Source organism: Crocodylus siamensis, chromosome 8, assembly GCF_052110815.1.
Source record: "Crocodylus siamensis isolate JL-2025a chromosome 8, ASM5211081v1, whole genome shotgun sequence".
Taxonomy (NCBI): Eukaryota; Metazoa; Chordata; order Crocodylia; family Crocodylidae; genus Crocodylus; species Crocodylus siamensis.
Window position 1 is genome coordinate 40426167 of NC_143402.1, and position 19277 is coordinate 40445443.

Here is a 19277-nt window from a genome sequence, read left to right on the forward strand (position 1 = left end):
AGTACCAGCGAGGGCATGCCACTTACACACTTCATGAGTTTTGCTTTTCAGTAGCTCGAGATGCAGGTTCCCAGAAACCCCTACAATTATTTTCTTGACGCTTGGCAGGCTTCATGCCCTCAGAAGGGGCTACCATCTCTGCTGTTTCATCCAAATATGCCAAAAAATATCAAAGTTATAGACAGTTTTGTTCTCCCCCATTATAGCCTATGGGCAAAACAGCGAAACAGTTTTGATGAAAAGGAACAGTGCTTTTGAAACTATGAAACACTATCCCATTTTAATGATGAAATGGAAGTTGAAATGAAATGGTGCTGTTTTTCGCAGCCCTAGTATATACCCGAACTGTAGGCAGCAGAGTTAACTCATTTCCTTGCACCTTCTGATTGGCTTAAGTAAGTTCTACTAGTGTGTCATGGGTTTCAGCTAAAAAGCAATCTTTGGTCTGCACACTTCCATTGGGAGAAGAAGCTTTGGAGTTAGCAGTGATTTTTCTCTCCATTTCCTGCACTGCAAGAAGTTCTTTTCTCAGGTCTGAAGCCAAGTAAATCTGTCTGCTTTTATCACCCTCAGTGGGGCTTGGTCAAAGGCCCTCAAGGCCCTTCCTCCATCCCTCTTGCCCCATGGCTGGGGGCTTTTAGCACCCTGGGTTGTTTGCAAAGTACTTGCTTCCTGGTTACTGGCCATGTCCTAGCCAATGAACAAGCCCTCAACACTTAAAAATTTGCTCATTTTGAATGCAGATCCAAATACTGCTGCAACATTCAGATTATCATTGTAGCCTGGACTGCACTGCTCCCAATGTGGTGCTTATGTAAAGGACCTCCCTCCCTGCCTCAGATAAGCAAGCAATAAATAAATAAAACAAGCAATCAAACAATAAATGAAATTTAGCAAAAAATCACTCAAAATTGATCACATTTTCAATTACAAAATTAATCAAATAATTTTATAATCAGTCTAATAATCAAATTAGTAATTAATCTAATAATAAATCAGAAATCAATTTTAAGAGCATTCAAAAATCAATTAGAAACAAATAATAAAATCTAATAGTCAATCTAATCATGGGTTTCATCTAAAAAGCCATTCTTGGTCTGCACATTTCTGGGGGTGGGGGAAGAAGCTTTGGAGTGATCAGTCATTTTTTCTGAATTTCCTGCACTACAAGAAGAGCTTTCCTTGGGTCTATAAGGTGGTAAAGAGTACACTATACAGCATGTGTGACTTTAAAAATCATTTTTGCTACAGTGCAATTTTTCCAAGAACAGGAAGGACCTTCCTTCCTTCCCTGTTCCCTGCTGCTTCATGGTAGATAAAGTTATCAAACTAACCATCAGTCAATCAAGTAATCAATCAAATTATCCAAAAATCAATGAAAAATCAATTAAAAAATCAAATTTTCATTTGCAAAATTAATCAAATAAGCTAATAATCAAGCTAATAATCAAATAATCAATCCAAAATCGAATAACTGATCAAATAAGAAATGTATTTAACAATCAAATAATCAGTCAATCCTAGTACTCAGGTTCCCTTCTTCACCACATCTTTATTGACATCTATACCTGTCACTGTAAATGATTTAATCTAAAATTTCGATTTAGCAATTTTAAATCAACCATAAATTAAAGCAATTTATCAACCAGATAATCTAATCAATCAAATCTAATCAATCAATAATCACTTTAAGCAATGAATGAATCTAATGAACCGAGTTTGTTACGGCCTGCTTCCATGCATACACACGCACATACACACAAATATATACATTCATAACATTGCTGAATCTCCTTTCCTCTTTCTCTTGCCCAATGCCTGGGCTTTAGTACCCGAGGCCTGGTGGGTCCTACCACCTGGGGTGGTGCGCAGGCTTCTCTTGTTTAGGGAATCAGTGTGGATTTGTTAATGTGCCAAATATTAAGAAAGGAATGGTGAGTCTTATCACCTGAGGGCCTCCCACTTCAAAAGCTGCCTGCCTCCATGCTTCCTCACCACACTGGAAAAATTGCAAACACAAACACACAACTACAGAGGCAAGAAAAAAACCCAAAATACCCACTAAATCAAAACTGCATTAAAAAAACAGGAAGATAATCTTTGTTGCTATAAGTTAAAGTTTTGTAAGTAGTCCATCCATGTTAGTTTTAACTAACTATAAGCTTTACAGTTATGCAGATGGCACTCTAGAACAAAGTTGGTGTGGCTTCACTGCTTATTGTCAGTGTCTGGTAGTTGTAACCATTAGAAAAAAATTACAGCTGGCCAGTGTGCCTATGAAAGTAAATACCCAGTTGAGGAGCTGAATGTATTTCTTCACTGTATTTCAACATTAAAGTGGTTTATGTAAAAAGGTAATGTAAAAAATATAACTGTCAATGGTTGGATTTATGAAAGTGTAATTCACTCATGGTTTTGCTAAAGTCTGAATGGAAACATTACTACAGGAATCTGTATGTAAAACAGAAAGAATCACGTGTCTCCTGTTGTTTGTATCCTCACATCAAAAAGCAGACAAAGACTTTTTCCAAAGCTTAGAACCAGTGGGGAGGGGAGAGGAGGGGGCTAGGGTGGTTATCGAGGTTGATTAAGATTCCTTGTGTATTAGGGATCCCCATGCCCAGGGGAGCTGCCCCCAAAATGGTGTTGGGGGGTGGGGTCCTGATAAGCCTACTCAAAGTTCCCCTTCTCTTTGCTGCCCCGGCAATCAACACAGTGGCCAGCATGAGCTAACACCCCTCTCCACCACGGCAAGGGGATGGTGTGGTTGAGGTGAAGAAAGAAACAGCCCAGGCTCAATACGAGGAATTTTCTTATCACTTACTGTATTTGCATATCAATTTTTTAACTGCTGCATTGGCAGATCATTGCCTGCAGCCATATCCCCACACTGGTTTTCCTCCTGCCTTTCTTCTCAAGTTGCATGCAACCCAAAAACAACTGAGACTCCTCGCCCATGCCCCCCAAACACTGCACCCCCTACCTGACATCATGGTTGGAGCGTGTCCTCTTCACATGCCATACAGAGACCTCCCTGAGAGCTCATTATGAACCGAATATGGAAGAAAACTTTATCTCAGAAAGACTTTATTCAATGACAAAGTAATAGGAAATTCAAGATGAAATATAAAAATGATAAATTCACACAATTACAGAGCACGTTCCCACTCATGAGCAGCTATGTTGTGTGTCGCCATGCAATTTCTGATGACTGCTCTCCTGCAGCTGTTTGCCTGTATCTCTAACCTCTCCCCACACCCCACCCTTGCCCTCCTGCTCTCTGTGTATGTCTTGCAGCCTTTCTGGATTCCCTTACATGTTTTTTCCAAGACTCACTAAAAACCTCGTCCCTTATATCACAGATATTATACAGCATGCATGCTGCCACAATGAAAGAGGTGATGTTTTCAGCATCGACCTCTAGCCTGTAGTTCAGTGATCTCCAATGGGCTTTCAGGCACCCAAATGCACACTCTACGCTCATGCAGCACTTGCTTAGCTGATAGCTGAACAGTAATTTTTATGGGTCACTCACCTGCCGCAGGCTTTCATGAGCCAGGGCAAAAGCGGGTAAGCCACATCAGCAATTATTGGGGGGGGCACTGAAACACCCTGGACAACAACCTCCTCCAGTCCTGAGGCATATTTGCCCTTGTCTATCATCCCAGGTAGTGGTGAGTTTTGAAACACATGTGCACTGTGGGCACTTCCTGCCCATCCCGTGTAAATGTTTGGAGATCTGCCCTGGTGATCCACTATGGCTTGCAGAATCACAGAAGGAAACCCCTTTCTGTTTATGAATGAATGGTCGTCCTGGGACAAGTTTAGGATGGGAATGCGCATGCTGTCAAGTGCTCCCATGCAGTTTGGGAAGCCCATTGCCTGGTATCCTTTTACCACCTTCCGGGGGTTATTTAGGCATATGAATTTGTTTGGCTGCCAGTTCCTGCAACAGGTGGCATACACCTGCAGTGTAGAGAGCCATGCTGAATTGATTCGCAACGTGATTGGATTGGCCAGTTTCATCACAGCCATGGCAACACACTTCTCTGTGCTTCCATATGATGTGTGGTTTCAGCAAGCTAATGATATGAAAGAATGTCTTTTTGCTCGTTCTTAATGTTTCCAGCCACTGGTCATCATTCAATGTTGACATGACGATTCTTTCCCACCAGTCTGAGCTGCTTTCATGTCCCCATATCTGGTGAGGCTTGCCCTTAAAGTATGGCCAGCAAGCCATTGTAGTCTTTTGAAACCAACCTTTTTGTTTGTTGCAACATGAGAGCAGCTTCCACAGTTCAGTTAAGAGCATTTTCTTAAAGGTAGACATCCAAAGTTATTTATTCAGGAGTTTTAAAAGACAAGACCACAGGTGAATCAAGTTGTTAAAGCCCACCATTAAAACCATACCTCTGCGATGTGAATGTTCGATGGCCTTCAGAATTAACCTCTGCTTTCTGTTTAGTCGATCAGGATTCAAGAAAGACATTGTCTTTAGCAAGCAGACCACACAATGAGTTTGGCCTGTTGTGTTCCCTGTTGCTCAAAGTCTGCAACAATCAGTCCTATGTTAGCATGAAATCACTCACATCATTTACATGTCAATAGGAACACACACCATGTGCTCTTAACAATCCTCCTTGCAACTGCACCTTTCTGGTTTTGGTTGAAGAGCTGAAATGTTACTATGTTTCTAGTAATTCCCAATTTTTCTTAAGCTTCCTGTATTTCACATCTGATGTGTGAAACACCGCCTCCCCCACAAAAGGTAAGCTATGCTTGTCTGTCTTTTGCGAGAAATTGCCTGTTGTCTGCTTGACTCTAGACCAAACCATACATCATCCCCACCCCACCTCTTATACATTCCTTGGGTTTTGTCCCAATAATTTACAACTCTTTTGAACACAGGGCTGCAAATTCAGGCTTCACCCTTTAAGCTGAAAGTCAGAGCTGCCCAAGGAAACAATTTTAAACGGTTTTGGATGGTCTCCTCAGGAGAGCTTCTCAGTTCCCCAACTCAAGTCATGGATGGGTGCAGCCTGCCATTATCTTTTCATGAAAAAATTGTTTCCATTACATTCCACAATTTACCCTCAAGCACATGGAGTATTCAACTTCTATACTCTGTACCTAAAAAAGAGATTATGTACCAGGACATCAGGAGGCATTACTTCACACTCAGGGCGGCTAGGATCTGGAGCCAACTTCCAAGGGAAGTGGTGCTCACTCCTACCTTGGGGGTCTTCAAAAGTAGGCTAGATAGACACCTAGCTGGGGTCATTTGACCCCAGTACTCTTTCCTGCCATGGCTGGGAGTCAGACTTGATGATCTGCTCAGGTCCCTTCCGACCCTACCAACTATGAAACTATGAAACCACCAACAGCCACACTGCACCTGCACATTGCAGGATTTGTTTTTGCCTGCATATCTAATGGTAATGTATTTCAGTGATCCATCCTAACACATTTGCGGTTTCTCACCTGAAGTGATCACCCAACATTTTTCAACAATTTAAAGCACGATAGTTGTGTGAGTATACTTCTGAATGCCAATGCTAGATTATCAAAAGCAAAGAACTGCCACAAATGTCTTAAGATTGCAGAAATCACACTTCTATTATGCCTCTCTTCATAAAATGTTCACAGGTCTCAGGTCCTTGGACATACCTGAGAACAGGTCCTAGCAGGCGTATACTGTATAATCTGTTCTGCTATATGTTTTTTGGGCCATGGAGGGGAGCAAGAAAAGGCAAATTTTGGAAGATATGACAGATACTTTGCAAGGCCAAGGACCAAACTGAACTATGCAGAAGCTGAGGCACTTATTGATATTTGGGGTGAATAGAAGGTGTTGATACAACTGGAAAACCACAGAAATAAACCCGTGGTTTATAAACCTATTGCAGAACTATTAGTGCAACATGGCATCATTCATGACTGGGAACAGTGTCACAGTAAGTTCAAGTCCTTAAAGTGTGCCTTCTATTGCATAAAGGACAATAATTCTCAGTCACGTGTATCACAGAGAATTATTCCATTCTATGAGAATCTGTCATCATCCTTAAGAGAGATGCTTCAGAGGGTTGTGTGAATGAGTTTGGCAGAAGAGGTTTGGTGGATGAGGAACCAGAAACTCCCCGGCACCAATGTACTTAGCAAGCCACGGCCACTTTGCAAGCTCCATGCAATCAGGCTCCTAAATAACAGACTCAGTCACTAGGCCTGTGCGAGTAGGCAGCCATTCAATCTGGCTTTGGATCCAGCTGCTTCGGATGTCAGCGAGCCGATGCACAGATTCAGATCAGTTTTCCACTTCGATCTGGCCGAAGTGGCTCTGAAGCTTCAGAGAAGCCTTGGAGATCCGGCCATAGGCTATAATGGGGGATCAATGAAATGTCTATAACTTTATTGTTTTATCTCTGATTTGGGTGATTTGTAGGGATGGTAGCCACTGCTGAGAGCATGAAGCCTGCCAAGTTTCAAGAAGATGGGTGCAGGGATTTGGGGGGAACTGCACCCCAAACTTTTGAAAGCAAAACTCATATCATGTCTATGTGTTACACCACAGGGGGGTGAAAACTGCAGGGATGTTTGCTCCTGCTGAAGACACAAAGTCTGCCAAGTTTCAAGAAGATACATGCAGAGGTTTGGAGGGAACTGCACCTCAAGCTGCTGACAGGCAAAACTCGTGATGTAGGTGGCTGCTTGGGCGACTGCATCTGTCTTGGGACACAAGGGGGTATAATCTAGTGCAGGCCTGGGTTCTGGGCCCTGCCAGGCCACGAGGACTGCCAGATGTGTGTGTGTCTCGCTGGGGGAGTCTGTCTTCTGCTGCCCTGCACCTCAAGCTGCTGACAGGCAAAACTTGTGATGTAGGTGGGTGACACTGTGTGTGTATTAAGATGCACCCTTCCTGGCAATGGGGCCTCTGCACAACACGGTACTGCACCCCAGTGAGCTCTCCTCCTCCCCTACAGCCTCACGTCTGGTCCTCCACTTTACATGACAACAGGTAAAATAACTTAGCTGGCTCAACACCAGTAGCATGAGCAGCAGCATCAAAGGTACCCAAACAGAACTGTCACAGAGCCTTTCTTTTTATAAAGTAATTGACAGCAAGAAGTAAAGATGTTGTGTTGTGTTGTGTTGGACATATGATGTTACTCATGGTGTGTGATGGCTTATCTTGTGTTTTTATGTCTATATGTGTATTATGAAAAAAAAGGAGAACTTAAAAAAATGTATCTTTGGAAGCTGAGGAAGTACCTGCAGTTGGTCCTGGCTGGAAGGAATAGTAAAGAAGCCAGAGGCTGGCCTGGCCTGCAATGCAGGCAAGAAAGCCAGTCAGTGAAAATGGAAATGGAGGTGTCAGGGGATGAGGGACAGGCTGGGGTGTGGGGTAGGGGAGGAAGGGGCATGTAGCAGTGCAGGTAAGAGTGCAGAGGTTGCCTGGGGTGTCAGATGTCCGGCAGGTTGCAGTGTGTCAGAATTCCACTGTGTATATTGAGTCCATGAGTTTGTATACCTACTACCTAGGAGGCTCATGAAGTGCAGTTCATAGGCCCAGCTCTGAAAAGTGGTTTGTACATTCAAACAAGCACCTAACCTCATGACCAGAACTGAAGCCAACTTCCTACAGCTCAAAACATAAAACCTGCCAACTATCTTCAGTACCCCCACAAACTGCACTCCAGAATATATTAAAGATAACAAAACCCAACTACCTGTGGGGGCACATTCCTCACCAAAAAACCACTCTGCCTCCAGCATCTCAGGCCTGATTTTGAGAGGGAATTAATTACAATGCAACCACTTTTCAGAGCAGTGGTTTGAAACTCCACTGTTTACAACATTTTTTAAAAACTCAGAAAAGGAAATCGGTGCAGATAGAGTGAGAAGGGTTGCACTCCGTCCATCTGCAGGTGGAGCTTTGGGAACCCCAGCAACAGGAGGTTGGTTCACCTTTAGGAACACCAGCTGCCCCGCCAAAGTAGGATGCAAGCAGGTGCGGTGGGGTGTCACAACATCCCCAGCAATGCTGAACACCCTCTCGCTTGGAACACTGGTCGGTGGACAGGACAGGTGTTGCTGGGCAACCGTGGCCAGATCCTGCCACATCTGGCTGTGGTTTACCCAGTAGGCCAAGGGGTCGCAGTCCAGTGTCTCCACATCCTCAGTGAGATAGGTAGCCACTAAAGCCTCAGCACTACCTACCCAAGGCTGGGGTCTGGTGCGTTAGGACCCAGCATTGAAGCCATGCCCATGGCCCACATTGGCAGTGGCTGTGTGGAGGAGACTGGCTGGTGCTGTCGCCAGTGGTGGTGCTGGTGCCAGTGCTGGGAGTGCTGGCACAGGAAAGTGGATCCCCCTCTTCCACATCCCCTTGCCTCTGCACTTTGGCCTCCCTGACTTTGTTCACCAGCACCTACATCCAGTGATCAAGGGTTTTGGGGCTGCCAGTGCACATGTTCCCCTTCACCCTCAGATCACACATACCCACCATCATGGGGATTGTACTGGACTGCAAGGGATCCATCCATCTCCTGATGCTCTCCTTCAACCGCCTCACCAGTGCCTGCACGTCTGGTGACAGCGGCCTGCCCCAGCCAGGAACATCGATCCCCTGAAACTTCTCCTTTTGGTTCTCCAGTTCCCTCACCACCTGGCTGAGTAGGGCATCACCAGCACTAAGTGTCTCAGTGGCCTCGAGGAAGAGCTTGAGGACCACCAAGATCTGGGAGGTGGTACCCCGCTCAGCTCTATTCAGGGGGCCACTGATCCCAATCTCCCCAAGCAAGGCCATCTCATAGATAGCCTTCTGTTGCTCCACCAACCTTTTTTAGCATCAGGTATGTGCAGTTCCACCGAGTCTCCACATCCTGCATGTTTTTGTGCTGCAGGATGCTCAGTTCTGCCTGTTTCTCCTGCAGCATCTTGCCCCCTTGATGCTGCAGTGGAAGTAGCCTGCCACCTTCCTGCATTTTGAAATCAGCTGGCTTGTAGCAGTAGTGGTGGCAGTGCTGTCACCAGCAGCCCTGTCCCCCTCCAAGGCATCCCTCGCTATTAGGTGCAGCCTGTGTGCCACCCAGTGGTTGCCAACAAAGTTGGCATCACAGACAGCCTTCACCATATTGGCCCCACTGTTGGTGACTATGAACCACGGCTGAGCTTGGCCTGCCCAATGAGCCACCCCTGCACCATACAGTTTATGTCCCCCATGATCTCCCTTGCTGTGTGGGACTTATCCAGCACCTCAACTTGTAGTAGAGTCCACTGATGGCCTGACTGATCGCACCAGTGCCCCGTGAGGGAGAGGTAGGCGTGATCGCCACTCCAGCTGCTCCAGATGTTGGAGCTGACGTGCAAGGCTACCTGCAGCCCTGCCTTGTGCAGCTCCTCCCTCAAATACTCCCTGCATGCCTCATACAGGGAGGGCACCACCACCCTGCTAAAGGTGGTGCATGCGGGCACTTTGTAAAATGGGGCCAGAAGTGCTATGAACTGCCTGAACCCTGGCCGCTCAACTAGGGAGAAAGGCTGGCTATCCAGAGCAAGCATCTCCTTAGTGCTCTGGGTGATCTGGCGCACCTTGAGAATGCACCCCACTTTCTGTCCACCTTTCCCCCACTGGTCCAGGGTGGCCTGCCTCTGCTTTGGGGGTAAGGGAGCTTTGGAGTGAGCAGGGGACTTCCGTTTTGGCACACTCGCACTGGTGCCAGGCTGAGCAGGAAGAAGGGTAAGGGGGTGCTGCCTCCTCAGATGCAGCAGCATCACCGTGGTGGAAGTGTCTCACGTCTCATGTGCCTTCACCAGTGCTGGCTGATGGCAAACCTGGGATCATCTGCCACCTCAAAATGCTCCCACACTACACTAATCTGGTGGTTTTCCCAGGGTAATTGTCTCTGATATGTCCTCCATAGGAGGTCTATATTGAACAGATTCTTTTTGATATTGGTTGGTGGACCTGGAGCGTGCTCCATCCACTCCATGCATTGACCTGGTATTGCAGTGCTTCCAGGACCGGTGCAAAAACAAAAAAACCAAAAAAACCAAAAAAAACTAATCCTCCACTTCTGGGTTGAGGGTAAGGATCCTGCCTTATCCCAGTCCTCAACAGGCTGAGGCTCAGCAGAAGCAGCTGCCTCAGCTGAGCCACTTGCCTCCACAACCTCAGCCTCATCCTGAGGTGCTGCTTTCCGGAGGAGACCTGGGCCTAGGGGAGATTTGAGGGGTATAGAGCAAAAACGCTGATTCCCTCTCAGTCCCCAGAATTGCTTGAGCCAGCGCGCTCAGCATCCCTGGTTCCAGCTCCAGCTCCTCCTCTGGCAGTGGGAGGCTCATGCTGAGAGCTGAAATTGGGGTGGGGGAGGCAGTGATTCGACTGCTGGTGCCCACTTCTGGACTAAGTGGAGGTGGTGCAGGTGCAGGGACATCACGTGCAGACACTGCTCCCACTGCCTGGCTTCCATTGGCAGCACTAATGTCATGGCTGCTCAGGAAGAGAATGTGTCTGTGTTTGGGAGGGGAGGGGCTTGAAGCTCTAGCTCTCCCTCTACCCCCTCTCCCTCCCTTGCCAGAAGACCTGGCACCTGCCTTTCCAGCAGGCTTCATATTCATCTTTCTTGTGCTGGAAAAGGTGTGTGTGTCAATCCTTTTGTATTGTGCTTTTTATTCCCTCTGTTGTGTGCATGCACTGGCCTCTTCTTTGATTGTTTGCTTCAGTGTTAAGAGTTATGTAAAAATTGTGTGCTGTCTGTCTGTCTGTCTTCTGTGAATACCTGATTTTTCTTATTTATAGTGTGTGTGTGTGTGTGTGTGTGTGTGTGTGTGTGTGCATGCGTGCGTGCAATATGTGTGCCTCCCTGCACAGTGATGGATCACACTGGCAGGGAATACACACCTTTCTTTTTGCAAAGTTTCCACACAAAAAAAGAGCAAATATAAATTCAAAGAAATTAATTGAATAGTAATTGTAATTGAATAGAATAGCTAAGCTAAGCTAAGCTAAATCCTACCCAATCCTTTCTAACAAGAAAAAGGAGCAGGCATTTCAACTACTGAGTACAGCAAGCAAGCTGAAATGCTTGCGTTTGAGAGTTCCTTTCTCATGCAGTTCCTGAGAGGGAAAAAGCTAGGAAAAGGAACAGCACCCCTCCAAACAGAGGCTTTTATGCTGTTTCTAGTCCCTCCCCACAGATGCTGTCATTGGAAAGGCAGCCAGAGAGAAATCCTTCTCACTGGCCACTTACACATGTCAGTCTTCCTCCCCACTCCCCCTCCCCACCTGCCACTCTCCCTCCCTTCCCTGCTCCCCCTCCCTCTTCTAACTTTCAGTTTCAGTGTCCAAAGCATTCAAAGCATCTGAAGCATTTCCAAAGCACTTTGGATGCTCTGAACCACTTCAGACAGCTTAACTTTGAGATAGGTTCAGGGGTTTGGCATTCCGCTTTGGATGCCAAAGCGTCCAAAGTGGCCCCAGATCTGAACCACAATCCAAAGCCTCACACAGCCCTATCAGTCATAGATCAACAATCTCAGTTGGTACTGCTCAAAGAACCTCTTTGGTAGGCAGCCAGAAATGACTCCCTCTCTACTCTGGTTAACTCACACAGTTTGGTACCAGGCACCCAGGATGATGAGCAGCAGAGGAACAGAATGAGTCTTCTGTTCATGATGAGGAACCAGCCAATATTGTGTTGCATAAATCTTCAGGTTCCCAAGTGAGTGCTGACTGAGAACCAATAACAGTGTCCTGAGACAGGGACCCCGCAAGCCTTGTGAATATCAGTCTTGTAAGTTACAGCATGGGTGTAAAATATTAAGGTTGTGCAAAGCTTCAGATCATGATTTGGATTTGGAGTTGATTCAGATGATTTGGAGGTCAAATCTACAAATCTGAATCAAATCGTTGGAAGCTTTAGGCTTTCCGAATCTATTCGGAGCTTCCAAATAAATTGGGAAAAGATTCGGCGATTCAGCCATAGGGTATAATGGAGAATAAATGAAATATCTATAACTTTGTTGTCTTTTGGCTGATTCTGATGCAACCCATAGAGGTGGTAGCTTCTGCTGAGGGCATGACGTGTACCAAGTTTCAAGGTGATAGGTGCAGGGATTGCTGGGAAACTGCACCTCAAACTCCTGAAAGCAAAACTCATGTCATGTGTGTCTGTTAAGCCACAGTGGGGTCAAAAAAACCTGCAGGGATGGTAGCCATTTCTGAGGCCACAAAGCCTACCAAGTTTTCCACAGATAGGTGCAGGGGTTTCTGGGAAACTGTACCTCAAGCTGCTGATAAGCAAAACTCATGACTTAGGTAACACTGTGTGTGTGTTATGGCACAGGGAGGTAAAAACTGCAGGGATAGTAGCCCCTGATGAGGCCACAAATTCTACCAAGTTTCAAGGAGGTAGGTGCAAGGATTTGGGGGGAAACTGTACCTCAAGCTGCAGACAAGCAAAACTCGTGACATGGGTGACACTGTATGTGTTAAGGCACAGCAGGGTGAGAGCTGCAGGCTTACTAGCCCCTGCTGAGGCCATGAAGCCTGTCAGCTGTCAAAGAGATAGGTTCAGGGGCTTCTGGGTTCTGGGGCCCGGCACCTCTACCTCCTGACAGGCAAAACTCATGACATGAGTGCTTGTGCAACTGTATCTGTCTTGGGGCACCAGTCGGGGGGGGTAGGGGGAAAGGTGGGAACTACTGTAGGCCTGGCTGCTAAGCTACTGTGTTACCAATCAATCATGATTCACTCAGGGACCAGCTCAATATATAGTAGCTAGTGAGGATAATGAGTTAATGAGCAAGGATTAACACCTACAAAACCACCGACTAAGAAGAAGAAAAAATCAATACAGAGCCAGAAACTTCTTCTGCCCCAAGACAGAGACAGTCAGTTGCACAAGCACCCATCCCTGCAAGTTTCATCTGAATCAGCCAAAATAAATCAAATATTTCATTGATTCCCCATTATACTCGATGGCCAAAACTCCAAATCAGCTCCAAATCTTCTGAAGTGATTTGGCCGAATTGAATCAGAAAAACGATTCGGATCTCTGAATTGAGTCTCTGGCATCCAAACTGTCTGAATCCAAATTGAATAGTTCCCTATTTGCACAGGCCTATAAAATATTACTGTGACACGGGTCCTTAGCCTCCTGGGGTGGAGAAGACTGGTCCCCTTAAATAAATCTAACCTACTTGCTGCTGGGTGGATGGTGGTATGTGTTTTTTGAGGTGCAGGGGTACTAGGTACAGGCAGAAGAGGGGCTGCATCCCTTGACACTGGGCTGAATATTTTTGGGGTACAGCCTTAATAACACGGTTGGGTGCTAACTAGTGGGCTTTCATTGATAATTCTTGTGGAGGGTGTCCTGTTAAAATATTTTAACAATGACTCATTGTTCTTTAAAAAAAATGTTTCAACGTAGCCAAAGACCTCATGAGAACTTTCTTTTTCTCTGTACACAGCAATCACTCTTACTGCAACTGTGGTTCCTGTGGATCATCAAAAGCAGCTGTTAATGCTCAACATCAATGCAATTATAGACCAAATCAAAGAGCAGCTAAGGAAAATATTCTTCAGCTACTGGGAGAACCAATCCAAAACATATCTACGTCCACTGACCAAATAACAAAATTCATCATGGGTAAGGTAACTAGTAGGGTGGAAGTGCTAGACTTTAGGAAGGCTGACTTCAGCGAACTCAGGCATTTAGTCAATGATGCACTGCAGAGTAAGAGATTTGGCAAGATGGAAGCCCAGGAAGGGGGACTGTGCCTTAAGGAAAGGATCCTTCAGGCACAGAGGGAGATGATCCTGATGCAGGGGAAAAGGGGGAAAGGGGCCCAGAGGCTTCCTTAACTGATCAGAGAAATCCAGAGCAGCCTAAGGGCAAAAAGGGGGACATATAAGCAGTGGAAACAGGGAGAGATTACTAAAGACGAGTATGCCTCCTCAGCTTGCAGTTGTAGGGAGGCAGTTAGAAAGGCCAAAGCTACCACGGAGCTGAGGATGGCATCCCAAGTTAAGGATAACAACAAAATATTTTTCAGATATATAGGGAGTAAAAGGAAGGCCCAGGGTGGAATAGGACCACTACTGAATGGGCAAAAGCAATTGGTGACAGACAGGGGGGACAAGGCTGAACTCCTCAATGAGTTCTTTGCCTCAGTGTACCTAAACAAGGGACAAGACAAGTCTCACAATGGGATTGTAGAGAGGCAACAGCTGGGCACCAGACTACCAAGGGTTGATCCTGAGATGTTGCAGAGTCACTTGGAAGGACTGGATGTGTTTAAGTTGGCAGGCCTGGATGAGCTCCACCTGAAGGTACTGAAGGCACTGGTTGATGTCATTGCACAGCCACTGGCAAAAATATTTGAGCACTAGTGGTGCACGGGCCAGGTCCCGGAGGACTGGAAAAGGGCTAATGTGGTCCCTATTTTCAAGAAGGGGAGGAAGGAGGATCCAGTCAGTCTCACCTCCATCCTTGGCAAAGTCTTTGAAAAGATTATTAAGGCTCATATATGTGAGAGCCCAACAGGAAAAATTATGCTGAAGGGAAACCAGCACAGGTTTGTAGCAGGTAGGTCATGCCTGACTAATCTAGTCTCTTTTAATGACAGGGGTATAAAACACCTGGATACAGAAGTAGAGGTTGACATCATTTACTTAGACTTCAAGGAGGTGATACTTCCCCTCTATCGGGCACTGGTCAGACTGCAGTTGGAGTGCCACACTTCAAGAGGGATGTGGATAACCTGGAGAGGGTCCAGAGAAGGGCCTCTCATATGGTTAAGGGCTTGCAGGCCAAGCCCTACGAGGAGCGACTTGGGCACCTGGACCTCTTCAGCCTCCGCAAGAGAAGGTTGAGAGGTGACCTTGTGGCTGCCTATAAATTAATCATTGGGGCACAGAAGGGAATTGGTGAGGCTCTACTCACCAAGGCGCCCTTGGGGATCAAAAGAAATAATGGCCATAAGCTAGCAGAGAGCAGATTTAGATTGGACATTAGGAGGAACTTCTTCACAGTTAAAGTGGCCAAAATCTGGAATGAGCTCCCAAAGGAGGTGATGCTTTCCCCTACGCTGGGGGTCTTCAAGAGGAGGTTGGAGGGGCATCTGGCTGGGGTCATCTGAACCCAGCACTCTTTCCTGTCTATGCAGGGAGTCGGACTTGATGATCTATTGAGGTCCCTTCCAACCGTAACATCTATGAATCTATGAATCTATAACATCTGAAATGAAGGATATTTTCAATAGGTTGAAGAGGAGTGAGGAAGCCAATTTCCAAGTTATGGAAAGCATGAGTAATAACTCTCTGCCACCTCAGCCCCTGGCTTCTCTCCACTCGTGGGTCTTCATCCTGGCTCTGCTCCCCACTCTGCTCCCATTATCTCTCTTTCTCTCCTAACCACCAAGCACTCTGAGTACCTCCAAGTAACCCCAAGCACCAACACGCAGCTGACCGAGTCTTTGTGTATGGGTAAGTGTGCAGACCAGTAATTTTCATACAAATATTTTGTGTGTATATAATTTTGTCATGCCCTCCTGCCTAAGAGTGTGATATTGAGATCCAGAGTGTTGATCTGATGCATGTCAAATCAACACCAAAATCAGTAGCAATCCAATTCCCATGCTTAACACCAGAAATGCCTGTGTGTGTTCTCCCATCCTGACCACCCAGACAACCCTGACAGTTCCCCAAATCTTGCATGACACAGCATACATGAGTACACTGCATACATGAGTAAATCTTCAATAATAAACTATATCCATTCCTGCATAATATACACAAATGAAGAGGCTTGTGTAAATCTTTAATGATACAAAGGTCTCTTTACAGGGTGGGATGAGCACCACAGCAAAAATTTGCTTTTTTTAACTGTCTTTTCAAGACAGCCATGAAAAAGCTGAACTACCTTTATTGAAGACCAAGAGAGCCACACAGGGAGGAGGGAAGAGGCTTGGTGAAAATCTTTTGTGATGCTGGGTGGGGTGATACAGGGAGACACCCCATAATATGAATCCCAAGACTGGTGACAGCCATCTTGGGGCCTACTTGATCAAGGCTAGTGATTTGTGGCTGAGGGCACTTAGCAAGTAATGAGGACCAGCCATTAGCCTTTACAAAGGCATTAGGGGAAACACCCTACATAATGTAGTACATATGTATGGGGCACAGCAGGAACTCAGAAAGCTGTGAGATGCCTTTCCACTGCCCACAGCACCACTTCTTTCATCAGACATGGGCATCCACTCATGGTCCTACTCTACCCACTTCACGGGTACTATGGATAAGCCCACCACCCCCATACTTCTGGTACACACTATTGTGTACATGGTGCTGCATGACAATCTTGCCAGCATGGCACCAGTGGGAATGCTGTGGACACCACATTTGCTTCAGGGACAAACTGCAACAAGGAGAATGCAGGACAGTTTGCCAATGCTGGGGTACTTTGGAAAAAGGCAGCTATTTTTAGTTGGATTTTTGAATGGGCTAACTGCTCAATGTCATATCCCCTGACAGCTGTTCCTCAGTCTGACACAAGAGATGCTGTGACCAAAACAGAGTCACGGTATCAACGGGGATTGTGACTGATTAATTAGATTTGTATCTAATTGAAACACTTCTTAAAATACAGTTATGTCATGTGAGAAGAAAGCCCAAGTGCTTGGATTCTCACATTTACTACCTGAAGAATAATAATACTGATGAAGCATTGTAAATATTTCAGTTTTTTTTTTCTGGGAGGATTGAAAACAAGCCAGTTGAAGGAGGAATTGCTCTTCCTTCCTTCCATTCTAGACATAATGGACAAGGCTCAGTTGGAGCTGCATGGGGCAATCCTGAGCGTAAGAATCCCTGGCTTCCTATCTCTTTTCTTTCCTGACTCCCACCTGTCTAAAGGTCTCTAGCTTCTGTTTATCTTACTTTCTGATTCTTTTTTTGCATTTTCATGGCATTTTTTCTCATTTTTCTCTCAACTCTATCCCTCCACCCGTACTTCTCATTTCTTTGTCTGCGAGTTGCTTCTTTACAGCCTTCTTTCTTACTGTCTCTTTTCATTTCTTTTTCTTTCTTTTCTGTTTGCTTGTTGTGGGGAGTTATCTTTTCCAATAGCTTGCCTTCCACGGGGTGCTCTTAATTACCCCCTCTTCCTCCACTTTGTTTTCTTTTTTTCCCACTGTTTCAACCCCCCCACCAGATTTTTTTTTCCTCTGCCCCATTCCCCCTCCCATCTAGAGTTTTATGGCCGCATTCCCAGACACTTATCTTTTTAGCTAGTGTAAACTTTTTTTGTTTTCTTTTTCTCAGTTACAGCTTGAAATGAACCCTGTCCTAGCAGGAATGGCTGCTTCTACACCCAGCAGCTGGCATGAGGATGCCTCTCAGAACCTCCCCATTACTCATGACTTGAGGTTTCACACCCCTCCTTACACTGGGGTCGAGGTCTGTGTAGATGCCCTTGCTAGTCTCCTGGGACAGTGTAACATATGTTACACAGGTTGTGTTAACACAGGCCCAATGATTTACCTGAGTGATTCCACCCTAATTAACAGGGTGTGCACTGAGGGCCTGGACATTGCAGGTACACACTATTTTGTCATGCCCCTAGACACCCCAGCAGTGAGGGTGGTGATTTCTAATGTGCCCCCGCATGTGACTGATCGGGAGCTGGCCAAGAAACTTGAGCCCTATGGGGTTCTTATGAGTCCCATTCACCAACTGACAATAGGAAGTAACAACCCCAAACTGAGGCATGTCCTGTCTTTTCAAAGGCAGGTTTTCATGCTTTTCAGGGAGGGCCCACGGTCTCTGCCTCAGTCCTTGAGCCTCACGTTCAACGGACAGAGGTTTATGATCTATTTTTCCTTTGGGGAGACCATGTGTTTCCAGTGGGGCACGGGAGATTGTCCCCAGTCTCCTGCTGACTGTCTGTGTCATCCTAGCATAAATGTTGCTACTCGTCAACATTTATGCACCTACTGATGGCCAGGAGAGGGTCACTTTCTTCGAGACCATGGCCACCCTTTTACATGATGCTAGCGAGGATGATGACCTTGTTGTAGGTGGGGGCTTTAATTGTACCACTGACACCCTACTCAATTGTACAGGGTGTGAGCTTCACCTGCCTTCAGCCCGCAAGCTGCAATCCATCTTGGAGACTGCAGGCCTCTTTGACGTCTGGCGAGCCCTGCACCCCAACGCATGCCAGTACGCCTGGGCCAGGATGAGGGCCTCGACTGGCTCTATGTCACTAGGCACCATTTGCCACTCCTGCACTGTGGCCGCATCATTTCCTCAGGCCTGTCAGATCATGGCCTGGCTTGCTGCGAATTCAGCCTGCTGGGGAGAACCTGTGTGCAAGTGCCCTATTAGTGCTTCAATGTCAGCCTGCTTCAAGACTATTACTTCTGGGACTGCTTTGCCAACTTTTGGCAGGGCTGGGAGGCCACAAGGCTGAATTACTCCTCCTGGAAGCTATGGGAGGACGTGGGCAGGGTGCAGATCCGGGCTTTTTTCCAGCAGTACACCCAGCTGGCCACAAATTAACTGTGCCGCCATATCAGAGAGCTGGAGGAAGATGTGGTAGAGCTCGAGGCTGTCCTGCTGGCTGCCAGCAGCGATGCAGTGCTGCGCGAGAGCCTCCAGTTCCCCAAGAAGTGCCTGTATGACTTGGCAGAGTCCAGCCCATGGAGGGAGGATCCGTGCTTGCTGCCAAGAGCTGGCTGAAACAGATGCCCCAACGCACTTCTTCTTCAACCTGGAGCAATGGCAAGCAGCAAGTAAAGTCTCAGATCACTTCATGACCCCTGAGGGCCAGGTAATCACTGACCTGGGTGAAGTACAGGAGCACGCTGTCACCTTCTATCGTGACCTGTTTGTGGCTGAGCCATCCTGCTCTGAGGCCACGCGGGAACTCCATGAGGGCCTGCCATGCCTTTGTGCCCTGGAGGCTAGTGAGCTTGAGCAGGAATTGTCTTTGGCAGAGCTGGCAGCTGCTGCAGCTGGCCTTGGCTTCAATAAACCCCCAGGCCTTGACGGGTTACTTGCTGAGTTTTACAAGACATTCTGGCCTCTTCTCGGCCCCTGTCTCCTGTGTGTTTTCCAGGAGAGTCTAGCTGACAAGGTCTTGCTGATCAGGTGCTGCCGTGCAGTGCTCATGCTGCTACCCAGGAAAGGAGACCTTGGCTACATTAACAACTGGCAGCTGTGCACAGACTACAAGGTTCTGGCCAAAGTGCTGGCAACCCACCTCCACACCGGC

At 46.6% G+C, this 19277-nt stretch overlaps 1 protein-coding gene and 1 pseudogene across 2 annotated transcripts in view; one reads left to right on the top strand and one right to left on the bottom strand.

Annotated features, from left to right (window-relative positions):
* LOC149858313 (gamma-aminobutyric acid receptor subunit alpha-3) overlaps window positions 1–19277 on the bottom strand; it is a 192625-nt gene that overhangs the window by 40918 nt on the left and 132430 nt on the right. The gene's annotated exons all lie outside the window — the stretch shown is intronic.
* On the top strand, window positions 9854–10034 carry LOC149858314 (U2 spliceosomal RNA; annotated as a pseudogene).